This window comes from Fringilla coelebs (genome assembly GCF_963513975.1).
Source record: "Fringilla coelebs genome assembly, chromosome: 19".
Lineage (NCBI taxonomy): Eukaryota > Metazoa > Chordata > Aves > Passeriformes > Fringillidae > Fringilla > Fringilla coelebs.
The window spans coordinates 9,723,593-9,736,818 of NC_140045.1; the positions used below are offsets into that span (position 1 = coordinate 9,723,593).

The 13,226-nt window shown below is 43.0% G+C and overlaps 1 protein-coding gene across 4 annotated transcripts in view; it reads left to right on the forward strand.

Moving 5' to 3' along the window:
* Positions 1 to 13,226, forward strand: part of UNK (unk zinc finger) — a 45,057-nt gene that overhangs the window by 278 nt on the left and 31,553 nt on the right. The window lies entirely within an intron of this gene.

A 13,226-nucleotide genomic window follows, 5' to 3' on the forward strand; every position in this document is an offset into this window, starting at 1 on the left:
CGGCCGGCGCGGGCCGGGGGCGGCGGGGGGAGAGGGAGGGGCGGGGGATGAGCGACCCCCCCCGCCAAACCCCCGTGATGCACCGGGGCCGCCGCGCCTCCCCCGGGGTGAGGGGACCCCCGGACCCCCGGCTGACACCCCCGGCCTCTCGGCCGCCGGTCCCTCCCTCTCGGGTGACACCCCCGCCTGGGGTGGGGGTCGATCCCCCGGGATGTGACACCCCCGATCCGTTCCGCGGCGGGTGAGGGGACCCGCGAGTGACACCCCTGGTCCCTCCCCGTGGTGTTGGTGGGGCGCCGGGCCCTCTGGTGACACCCCGGCCCGAGGCTGGGCCTGTCTCCCACGGGCTGTGACGGGACCCTGCATCCCCAGCTCTGACCCCCGCCCACGGTGCGGGTCCGTTCCTCCGGCTGTCACCTCGTGGTGCTTTGAGGGGCTGAGGTTTCGGTGAGCTGTCACCCAGGGCTGTCACTGCTGTCCTCCATCCCTGAGGGGTCCCGGACGTTCCTTGGAGACAGGTGTGAGGTGACAGGAGGTGCCCAGGGTCGCAGCCTCGGTGGTTGGTGATGGAGCGGGTCCCTCTCAGGGCAGGTGTCTTTGGGAATGACACAGGTGTGTGGAATATCCCCCTTGGAAGGTTTTCATTGAAATCTGGATGAGCGTTTGCCCCGTCCCTGCTTTTGCCGGCCCTGCGCGGGTGCGATCTGGCTGTGCGGGCACACCGCTGGTGTGTGTCGCCTCCATCACTGCAGACTCCCTCAGGGAACACTTGTTGCTGGAATGTGTCATTCCTAACCAAAAAATACCACTTCACTGCCTTGTCCCAGGGAAACACAACCTGTCGGAGCTGTGTGAAGTTGGCCTGTGGTCACTTGTTGGAGTTGGAGGTTGTGGGATGAGATTCCCATCCTCTTGTGCAATAGGGATAACGGACTGGGAGTGAGCATTGTCTTTGTGAGGTGGGCTGGCAATGGATGGGTATGGCTGGAAATAGGTCGTGTGTTCCCTGTCCTTAAAAGAGAAAACTTTGGAACTCTTCTTTGTGAACAAAATACATGTTCTGAGCCGTTTCCCTTATCATTTCAGGGTGTTGTCCTACAAATACCCTACAAATACTCATATCTCTGGCTTGTGTGGATGCCCCCACCCAAAGAGAGACGTGTGCTCTCTGTGCTTTTAATTTCCATTTTCATAAGGTTGGTGCTGGACTTCCCTGCATCCACACTGTGATACCTGGAATAAAAAGAGCCTTGAGGAATCCACAGACACGGGTCCATACAACCTGCGTGCCTGCTGCTGGGATCACAGGCTACCTGCCACCCCTTCAGGCTGTTTGGAATACTATAGCAGAGTGAGGGCTTCCAGGTTTTATTGTCATTGTGAAGATCCTGTCATACCTCTAGGGAACTGGCAAGCCACAGTCTCATAGGCTGCGTAGTTTCTGGCGTGGTCTACAATTCTGACAGTTTTATGGGGGAAATGGGCATGGAAGAGTCTGCTGGGAATGTTGCTGTAGGGAGAAAGAGGGAACAGGAGCTACCTGTAGAGGTGGAGTGACACTAGTGATGGAGAAGGAAAACAAGGAGATGAGGTAGAGAAAGTGAGGACACTGGATAGAGGAAGGTGAAGGTGATAACTTGGCTGAGCATGACTGTGGAAATAAGGATGTCAAGTATTAAGAAAAATAGAGGAAGAAAGACTTCAAGAAGCAGAGGAGGTTGGGAAAGAGGATGGAAATGGGACAGTGTGGAATAAAGCTGGTGGTACAATTAGCTTATTTCCAGAGGGCAAAACTTGTATTTTGAAGATGGATGCTATAAATACTTCAGTGAAAACAGTTGCAGAGGAGCTGAATAACCATAAGTGAAAGACGGGTTTGGGGGCTGCTGAGTGCTGACAGTGGGATGTGAGCCATCCTTTGGAAGTCTAGGATGTGTACACTGGGTCACATCAGACTGTAAACCTCCTCCTGATAACATATGGGAACTTATTTGGTGGTGGCTTATGTGAACAAGTTGTATGTTGTCAAAATGTAAATATTTTCTTCCTTTTTTTTTTTCCCTTAAATATAGTTTGTTTCCATAAAATGACACAAAGGTTACAAGTTGTAAACTCAAGTATGCTTAATTATCTGCGTGCTTTGCTGTTCCCTGGGGACAGGCAATCTGGTACTGGGGATCTCTCAGAAAGTTTTGGTTGTATTTGTAAGGAAATGTTCCAATTTCTGTATTAGTGTGAATTTCTAAACTCCCGGTGTTACTTGCATGAGATTTTTTAGATACTTTGAACCTCTGTCTTACTGTCAGGAAGCCTTTATGTTTACTTTAGATGCGCAGCAAAAGAAAATGTGGGAAAAACAGAGCTGGTGATGCTCTCTCACACCTTTGTCACTGTTTGTTAGCAGAAGAGGCCGAGCTTCCTTGGTTTGTGCCCTTTGGTAGCAGTCGTGGTGTGCAGCTCGATATTCCTGGAGACAAATCCCTGGTAGATGCCAAAGTTTGCTGTTTAATTATGGATGGCCTGCTCCTTGTCTGGGGATGGTATTCCATTTGTAGAACCCAAGTGAGTAACAGAATACTCCGTGGCTGCTGTTGTGTTCTCCCTGGGTTGCTGGATTAGGTGTTCCTGCGTGTGGCTGCTTTCTGTGATCCCGCAGCTCCTGTAGCAGGATGAGAGCAGCATATTCCTGGGAACAAAGGGGTGAGACAGCCTTGTTCCTGGGGTTCCTGGAGGTAGGGATCAGCTTGGGGTGATGTGCTCTGCAGGGGCTGGATGGGAAGTGGATTTCATTTGGGTAGACTCTGTCAAACCTCAGCTGAGGATTGGTTTTGCAGCGTTTCACGGCTCTGTGTAGCACGTTATTTCTGCAGGTACCTCTGTCTTTAATGTGTATCTACTCATGTGGGTAGAGCTTGAGTTGGAAGAAACTGAAAGCGAGCTCTCAGTCACTGGAGCTGTAGGTACTGAGTGCTCTGGGGTAGTTTTGTTTTGGTATGGTTCCTCTGCTCGGCTGCTGGCAGTGTGGTTGGTTTCAGTCAGGCTTGATGCCTTAATTGTGAATTGTAAAGATTGTTTCCACTGCTTGGGTGTTTATTGATCTGGCAGAATTTAGATAAGTGAAAGTGGAGCAGCCCTTTGTTCACTGTGCATTCACCTGAAAGTCAGACAGTTTAATAACTCTGCAGGAAAGCAAACGTTCAGGTGGAGATAAATTAACCCATTTAATAAAAAAACAGAGTGTCCCTTCAGTCCGGAGCATTCAGAGTACACAGCATCACAAGCAGCATTGAAAATACCCTGATTCAGGTGATAAACTCTTTGGAACACAGATTTGTTGTGCATAACCCAAGTCATTGCTACTCAAGACGTTTCTCTTGAGTGTGCCCATCTTAAATATGAGCAGCACCCATGGAAGTGACCTTCAGGATTCTGTGTACCCTCACTTGAGATCTGGGTGAGATGCCTGGGAGCACATCCTGTCCTCTTTTGCAGTGCATCAAGATCAGCTTTGTGATTATGCCTTTGCAGCATCAAAGAAAAAACCTTGTCTTTCCTTTTGCACAAGGAGAGGAACTGTGGGAAATTCCTGAAGGATTAGTACCCTGTAAGTGCTGGAGCTGCATCCACATGGCTGGCTGGGCTGTGGTGTAGTGACTGCTGGCTGGTGCTCACCCAGGCTTTGTCTTGCAACCATTCTGGTGCCATTTAGGCATTGAAAAACGACAAGACTCAAATGAAGGACATTGTAAATGGGAATGAAAATGGAGCTGGTGCAATACTTTGGCTATAACTGAAATCAGAGACATTCTTGTATCTGCATTGTCTGGTGGTTTCTCAGCCTTAAATAGGAACTCAGATTAGGACAGCAATGGAAATGTGGGTGAAGAAGAAGTAAAAATACCAAGACCATAGGTGTGCTTATTTAAAGCTTTATCTCAAAATTGTACATGTGAATTCTTACTCAAAAACGCACCTCAGAGCATCCGTGGTAGCAGAGAGTAATCCTTATCTCCTTATCAGTGGACAGTGTCTTACCACTGGCAGAGCAAACAGGACATGTCTGATCTCAAAGGTGCAGACTGAGTGTCTGTGGGAAGAAAACCAAAAACCAGATGTGTAGCTAACAATTTTTCAGGGTTGCTGTTTGCTCTTCCAGGTCCCATAACATTTGCCTGCACAGTCTGTTAGATTATGCATTTGATCTGCTTGCGTTGGGTGGTCTTCACACCCAACTGCATGAGTTGAGGCTTTGGAAATTGTTTTTAGAAACCTTTTGTGTTCTTTTTAAACCATCAGGACTCTTAAAATAACAAACTGCTGCCCTAATTCTGCTTTGGTTTTACTGGTGATAACTCTTAGATCAATAAGCTGATATGGACTTATACAAGTTATAGAAACTAACCCTGTTTAAACAAAAGAAAAAAAAAGTCACCTCAACAAAACGAAACAAAATTAAGCAAAGAAAAAAAATACCTAAATAACCCAGAAAACAAAAACAACAAAAAGAAACCTAGGTGTTTTTAGGTTTCAGATTTGGTAATAAAGCACAGAAGATGTGGAATAGATTACGGTATTATTGTATTATATACAGTGTAAGGTAATACCCTTAGGAAAGCACAGAGTGAGTCAATACTTTTAAACCTGGGACTTACCAGTGCTCTACTACATCATTACCTGCAAATGTCATCTTATCAGGAAAGTATCAGCTGCTTATTATTATTGGTATTTTTTGAGTCTGTGTGAACCTCACTGAATGCAGGTCCACTGCCAGCTGTTATTAGGAAGTGTGAATAGTTACAGGAAGTTGGAAATATAAAGTGCTGGAGTGTGAACAGGAAGAGCTGCCTTCACAGTATGCTCTCACCACCAAACACATGTGCTGAAAATAACATTTTAGATTTTATTCTTCTTCAAAGGCCGAGTGTTGAAAGGCTCCAGCTTGAGAGAGGGGCTGGCAAGGGGCATTTGGGCCCAATCTGTGCCCCAAATGTGTCAGGGCAAAAAGGAGTTTTTCCCTCCTGTTGAAGTGGGGCTGGACCTGTGGTTTGCCTGCTGCATTCCCACTTCTTGAGTACTTCTGGATATCAGTCTGATAGGGAATTCACATATGGATAACTGCTCTAGAGGTGTCATATCAATATTTTGCAGAGCAAAAAGCTTTAAGTACTGCTGTGACGTTCTTAGAATTAGTTTTGGTCTGGCAAGATTTGGTGTTTCAAAAATCCAAAACTCTGTGAAAGAGGAGAGGGGTTCAATGGTTGGAATTGTTTCAGTGTGGAAGATGGTTCTTTAATTTTTAATGTAATAAAAAGTATTATGTTGATGATTATCTGTTGCTTATATTAGCATATAGGATAGTTTTTTGTTGCATGGGAGGCAATATTAAGGTTAATAATTGTTCTGTAAAGTCAAGGACTTGCTGATTCTGTGGGTCCCTCCCAATTCCATTTATTCTATGATCCTGAGAATCTCAGAGCTTAGAGTTTCCCATTATATCAATATTTCTCATTTTGTAAGTTTATGTATTGTCTAGTGTTTTTTACATCATGTGGCTTTATTTTAAGGAGCATTCTGTTGGAATTCCAACATTTTATTGTCTTTAGAGCTATTCTTCTTCCAGGAAAAGTTTTTACTATCTTCTAGGAGCAGCTGAAACACTGATCATTCTTATTCCAAGGGGTCTGACCAGTGTCCTCAGGAAAATCTTCCTGCAGTGTGTTCCAGCATCCCTGCCTGGCTGCTTGCTGCTTGTCCCTGCCCCTGTGACAGCGTGGCAGGAGGGAATGTGTCAGGACATCAGTTAATCACACTTATTGTGTGGCATATTAGCATGAGCTGTCACTGAGGACTGTGTTAATGCAGCCGGCTGAGCCTGGGCAGGGACACAGCCCTTCTGTGGTCCCTGTTAAAGGAGCTGTAATTTCCAAGAGAGGAGCAAAATCAAGAGGCAATAATATCTTTAATTGCTGTGTTGAGGCTCGTGGAAACCTGCTTGTCAGGACATGAAAAGCTGTGTTCACTTTCAGAGGATGCTGAGGAGAGGTTTTTATTCCTTCCATTAACTTTCTGCTTTTAAAAACTTCATAAATCTTTTTGAAAGCAGGAGAAATAGGCTGAAAGAGATGATGAGAAGTTACCTGGTCCCTTTGCCCAGGAGTCACCTACATCACTTTAGCTAAGATTTTTTTGGGGGTTTAATTGTCATTGATTTTTAATATTGTATCAGTTTTCACTTTAAACTGGATTTTGGTGAAATTGTGAATTATAAGAGGGAGTAAATCACAGCACTTTCTATCTTACAAAGAATTTATGTACTCTATAAACTTTCTGTAACGTTCAGCAAATCAGGTACAGAGCTGTTGCTGAAAGCTGTGTGTGCACAGAGCCAGCCAGCAATTCCCCCCCAGTGTCCTAAATTAATGGGTGGTCACATGTCAGCAGGCTCTGGAGCAAGTGCTATTTCTTAGCTACCTTTTGTCCCCTCTAATTTATTGAGAGAGAGTTTGTCTTTTATATCAGGGCATCAAATATGAGGAGCCTCAGCAGAAGGGTGCATAGGGAGATGCTGAAGGCTTGTACCTTCCCAAACTCCTCCCAGTGATGACAGCCAATTTAGATGCTTGTGATGATTTTCTCAGCAATCTCTTGTCTTGTGTATTTTGATCAGTGCTTGATGCAGTTAATACCAGCTTGACATTTGAAATATCAGTTGGAATGAATGTTCCCTTGAAATGAATACCAACAATTCCTTCTCTCTTCTAGCTCTGGTGCAGCTTCTGACTCACAGACCCTCACCCTGCTGTAGTATTCATTCAGGTTTAGGAGGTGATTGTTACAAGAAGGAAAGTTCTAGATTTTATTTGAAAGAAATATTTTAAGCAATTTTAAGCACTAAAATGCAGTGATGGCAATAAAAGAGCCAGATCACTGAAATGCTCAATACTGCCCTGATTCTTACCTTTTCTTAGAAGTCAGAGACATTTAATTGAATGAAGTTGTCAGAACAGTGGTAGAGAAGAAACTTGCACTGAATTTGTGGTCAAACAAGAAAAATCTCTTACCATCTCTAAATATCTGTTGGTCAAAATGGCAAATCCATTTCAGCAGAGCATGTACTGCCTTCCTAAGACTGATGGCACTGAGGGCAGGTAAGAAATTAAGGTGGGATGGCTTTTTATCATTGTATGCCTAAAATTTGTTTTGATTAATATGCAGCCATGGCCATATGAAAAGGGAATTAGTTTTTTAAAACTATTCTGGATAAACTTGGAATCAGAACTTGGGGGTGGGAACTGGGTGATCTTGAAGGTCTTTTCAAACTCAAGCCATTCTATGAATGGAATGGCTGCAAATATGAATATCTGAAAAAAAAAAAAAAGCAAACAAAAAAAAAAAAGAAAATTAAAGTTAGTGTTAAAGAATTAAAGTCACTATTTTATGATTATCTGAAAAAAAATAATTAAAGTCAGTATTATTTGTTATCCTTTGTTTTCAGCATGTCACCACAGCTCAAAAAGAAGCTGTCAGTCCACACCCAGCGTGCTTTGAGGTGATTTTTTTTTGTCTCCTCTAAAGTTTTCAATAGACTCTGAATTTTCATTGATGGCACTTGACTGGTACTGTCATAGCAGAAATACAAACACAGATGCCTGAGGACAACTGTGCAGCTTTACAGCAACCAAAAAAAATTGTTTGCACATTTAAAATATCACGAGAGTGCCACCAGATTTATCAGTGCATTGATTAGTCCAAGTGGGAAGTGAGTGGCTGTGGCATAGCCTGGGGTTTGCCTGCTTTCCCCTTGGAGGAGAGTGGTGTCAGCATGCAGTGGAGCTGCCTTGGACGCCAGAGTGTGCAGGACATTTATTCAGAGGTGTGCCTTCTGTGTGGAGGGTTGACATCCAGTCCACTGGGCCAGAGCAGGCACAGATGAAGTCTGATTTGAGTGCTGAGCAGAAGAGAAAATCGATTGAATGGTTGACATTGATTCTTCAAAATCAGCCAGTAAGGGTTGGCTTTTATCTCTGTGCTGGCACATGGCTATGGATGCAGGTTCATGCTTGTTAGATAATCACTGTGTTTTGTTTCAAACTCACAGCAGAAAATGTCTGTTCACAATTGAAAGCCTTTCCAAAGAGGCTGCTGCAAATCTGGTTGGTGTTTAACCTGAGAAGAAGCAGGTGCTATTTAATTTCCAGTGGAGATTGGGCTGGGTGAGAGCACTATAGAGCTGGCATGTCATGTGGAGCTTTGGTTGTCTGGTTTTGGTCCTGTGTAAACACAGCTCTTCAAACAGCTCATGTTCTGTCTTAAAACTCTTGTGAGGGTGGGGCTGCAGCTGATCTATGAGCTGTGTGTTAAATCATGGGGGTCTTGGCATGGCCAGGAGAGGGAAAGCTACTGTGCTCTGTTTCCAAAGCACCTCTTGTGAGAGAAGATGTTGAGGCTTAGCTGGCTAAAAGTGCTCATAACAATCTGCAGCTGAGAGCCTGAGCTGTGGAATGGCTTGTATGGAAATAATATTTTTCTGAATTGCCCATTATGAATTCTTGCATGTGGGATGTTTTGTTTTAGGGAACTAGCAGAGTGAGTAACACAAGTTTTCAAACAGCCCAGCCCTGTTCCCAGCCTTCCCTGGTGTTTCTACAGTTGTAAGCCCTGGGTAGGCTTTGTTAGTGCTTGAATTGGTGGTGAGAGAAGTACAGTGTAGAAAAGAACCTTTGCTGGAAGCTGGAACTTTTAATTTTTACAGCACAGGATATCAGAGTGTTATTCAGACTTTCGTTTGTTGTGCCAAACCTGGTGTGTGTTAACCCCAGTTGGGCTCCTGAGGCTACAAACACTGGAATAAAGAAGCATCATCCATCCCATCCATAAGAGATGGGAGACTATAAGTTAATGTATGAGCTAATATAAGAGAGAAGATTTACCTGGCTAGAAGCTGAATAAATGACCATAATAGATAAGTCTGGCGATGGATGTTTTTTGTGAAGTAATTAGTAGTAAAATATTTAACTGCTCATATTTAAGCAGAGGTTGCTACATTGTGCTGACAACTGAAGCAGGCACAGACCTTCAGCAGTGTGCAGCTGTGTGGATGCAGGGAGCTCCAGTGTTTGCCCTGCAACAGGCTCAGCCCACGTTACTGAAAAATAATTCTTTCCATATGATCCTGTTTTCATAGACTCAGCACTTACACAGGTGCTGTAGGGAAGGATTAATGACAACTAAATACTTGTGGAGCAAAACCAGCCCAGAGAGGGATGAGAGTTGTTTCAATCGGGGTGATCCATGTTTGAAAACAGGAAAGTGTGCTTTAGGCACAGTTTACATAAACTAATGGTGTCAAATTGCAAATATGTCATTTAAACTTGGAAAAATGGGCTGTGTGTTTAAAACATTGCATGAACTGCCTAAATATTGAGTTAATTTTGAGGTCATGTCTAATGCATATTCATTGCCAAGTAATTTGGGAAAAAAAGGATAGCTAACTCAAGGAAATGTAAATGTAAGTTCAAGGCTTTATGCAGCATTCTGGATCTTGGTAAATGGCTTTTAAGGAAATACATCTGAAATGTAGCGCCATTAAGTGTTTGCCTTTGCCAGTGCTTGGGTTGTTTTAATTAAAAAGGTAAAACCTCTGTGTAAACAAATCCTTGTGTTTGAAATGGATTTGATTGGTATGACTTGGTTATATACATTTCATGGTCTGCTGATGCAACAAGTGCCTGCTTTTTAAAGACAGCACACTGCCAAAAAATGGCTCAAATTCCTTTATTTGTCGGGTTTTGAGTGACACAACTCGAGGGGTGCCAAGGAAGGCGATGCACAGCTCCCAGGAAGTCTGAGCAAGGAGCTCCTCCCTGACAGCCAGGGGCAGGGACACAGTTGTGACTCCTGGAGCTCTTGTCTTGGCTGCTCACAAATGTGGGTTTGATCAAGTGAGCTCCAGCTTGAAAGCCTTGATTTTTGTTCCTCATCAGGACAGTGTCGATGAGCTTCCCGGCTGCAGCATGGCATTTCTCTCCAAACAAAGCCATTTTTGCTATAACTGGAAACTGAGCAATGTTTTGCCTGAAGCTGGTGCAAATCTGTCTTCCCGTGATGGGCCAGCACCACACTTCTCTGTTTTCCCTCCGTTTTTCAGTGTAGACAAGGCACAACTGTTTGTCTGACTTTTTCCTTCTAATTGAAAAACATCCTGATGGTTTCTGATAGTTGCCAACAAGTGTTATTTTTAGCCTGAACTTTTGCAGTCACTCAGTTATCTATGAAGTATTGGTGATACAGAATTCATTCATCACAGCTGAAATAAATTCACTGTGTTCTTGTCCAGCCCGTGGTCTCCTTTGAAATCCAGGAATGGAGCTCCAGTAGGGATCAGGTTACTGTTGGATGTGGGTGTGTGCATTTTGGTGTGTTATCCTCAGTTTCCTGTAGTCTGGCAGTTTGTATTTTACCTTCTGCAGTATGTTCTGTATTTCTATTTTTTTGGAAGCATCCAGCTCTACTTTGCTTGCTAAATCATTGAGATGCTGAGGAAATGGAAGAGTTGAGTGGTGCCCACCTATTTGTACAACAAAAACTGGGGGAGCAATGGGTTATGGATGTGAGCAGTTGTCATTTTGACCACTGAGGTACACAGTGAGTTATAAGAAGTCTTAAAAAAAAAATCTTCTACAACCAAACAAACCCAACTCCATGCATCAGTAATAAGTCTCTCCAACTCTCACTTTCTTTATTTGCCCTTAGACTGACATTGTTGTCAAGCTCTAATGGAGGAGGGGAAATCTAACAGCTTTAAAATCACACACTGCTGTCTGTGTGTGACCTTTTTCCAGTTGATGGTTCAATTTATTTAGGTGATAAAGAAAACACTGAGGCATGTGAAGTCTATCTTCTTGACAGATCTGAGCTTACTGAAACTTTTTCCTCATCCTTTTCTCCTTCCCCACATTCACAGTCAGCCTTTGTTTTTATAAAGTGATCCATATATATTTTTCTTTGAGATTTAAATGCTTTTTAATCTTTTCAAGGCTTACAGAACTGCACCTGGCTGCTGAGGGTGTGGAGAGGCAGATGGGCTGATGGTTCTGGAGATGTCCTGAGGGAGATGTTTGCCTTTTGTGCCAAGTGGTACATGGTGTATGCAAAAAGCTTGGTGTGTGAAGTGTGAGGGCTTGGTCAGGTCTGTGATGTTATTTTTCTAAATACTATTAAATGTGGTAAAAGGGGAAATATCCAATATTGGTGAGCCACAGTAGCTGATAGACGTCATCTAGTGGGTGAGCATCCCTGCCCATGGCAGGAGGTTGGAAATAGATGATCTTTAAGGTCTCTTTCAACCCAAACCATGCCTTGACACAGATTCTTGGTAGAACTTGATGAGAGTTTTTCCTGAAATTATGATTGAAACTTTGAAGATTGCTGCTAAATGTGTTTGTTATTGTTTCATATTCAACAGTGACTCATGTGAGACTCTGTTTCAATATTAAATTACATCTGCCACTCAGTTAAAAATATTTATTGAAACAGACTTGTCTTATCTTCTGCGGTTATTAGAAGGACACTAAACGTTGCAGAGTTGTAAACCAGGCTGCTGGTGATCTGCAGCTACTGGTTCAGGGATTTGCTTGACTTGTGCCACCCCTAGGAGCAAGGAACTACTACTCCCATGAAGTCAGATTGTTTCACATCTTTCCTCCCAAATTCCAAGAAATCTTGAGAGTTTAAGGTTCTGTTCCCTGTCAGGAAGCTTTGCATTGAAATGCCAGCATTTCCTAAGACACTGTGTGAGTGCTGGTCTAAAACTCCAAATTATTTTGGAGCCATCCTATTCTTTAATTCCATGTTTTTATCTCACTTATTCTGAAACATCTCCCTTGCCCCAAGAGCAAAACCTCCTGAGCAATGTCAGAGCTGCATATCACGGGTTTTCTCCATCAGTAATATGTTGTATGAAAGGTGTATTAGTAGGATTTTTATTGAGTATCCTGTTGGAATAAGTAGATTCTGTCATGCACCACTGACTCATTTCAATTGGAATACCACAGTTCAGTAAAAGAAAATAATTGAGTCATGGGTTTCTTACTTAAAGTGTGTCTGATATCATCTTTTGCAATAAAATTTTATGAGGGTGAAATGAATTTAGAGAGCTGATTTAATATGGACAGTTCTTTTCCTCTTGTGTTGGGGTGGCTCTCTGAGCTTAAGAAGAAAATAGCAGTTTTGAAAATATTCCCAAAAGATAAGCATTATTGAATTAGAAATATCAATATCTATAGTTAGATATTTTCTCCTGGGTTTTGCAATGCTGTCTACTGAACAGTCACTCTGTTGGATAAGCACACCCTGGTTTGCTTCAGATAATTTTATCTGTGTTAACTCAAACCACTAATTTAAATTCTTAAGTGAAGCTGCTGGGATGTGTATATATATATATATATATATATATATATATATATATATATATATATATATATATATATGGATGGATGTTTGGATGTTTGGGGGTGTTTGGTTTTGGTTTGGTTTTTTTTTTTTTTAAAAAAAAAAACAAAACCTTTCCTAACCTGAATTAGGAAAACTTTCTCCATTCTGCTGTCTGGACAGATCACTGCCACTCAGAGCTTCCAGAGGAGGAAAGCTGATGAGCAGCTGAGAGCAGTGACCTCTCAGACTGCATTTTACAGGAAGGAGATGAACTGGGACCACCTGAGACTTTACAGAGAGGTCCATGGCCTCATGCAGTCCTGTCTGAAACAGGACATGACTGATGGAAAAATGCCAACAAATGTGCCCAGCATTGCCATGTACTTTTGTGCCAGTGAAATGGCATTTTTGCCATGTTAATACTTTGAGAGAACGCACACAAGACTAAAATAAGTGGTAATGGCAGAAGAGCACTTTCTCCCTGATATCTGAAATCTTATCAAGAGTGTAAGACTTGGTTTGAAGAAAAAAACAGAACAAAACAGGAAAAAACCCTAAACCAAAACCCAAGACAAAACACACAACCTAAAAATTAATTTGTAGATTTTTTGCTAGGTTTGCCTCTGGAGGCTCTTCTGGACAAGTGGCTGAGAATCTCTATACAGCCCTGAACTAATAATTTCTAATATTAATGCTAATAACAAAGTGAAGTGCTCACAGCAGACTTTGGGAGCAGCCCAGTTCTGGGCTGCCCTCTCTGGGGGGGATTGCTGTGCCCCAGGAGCAGCTCTAGG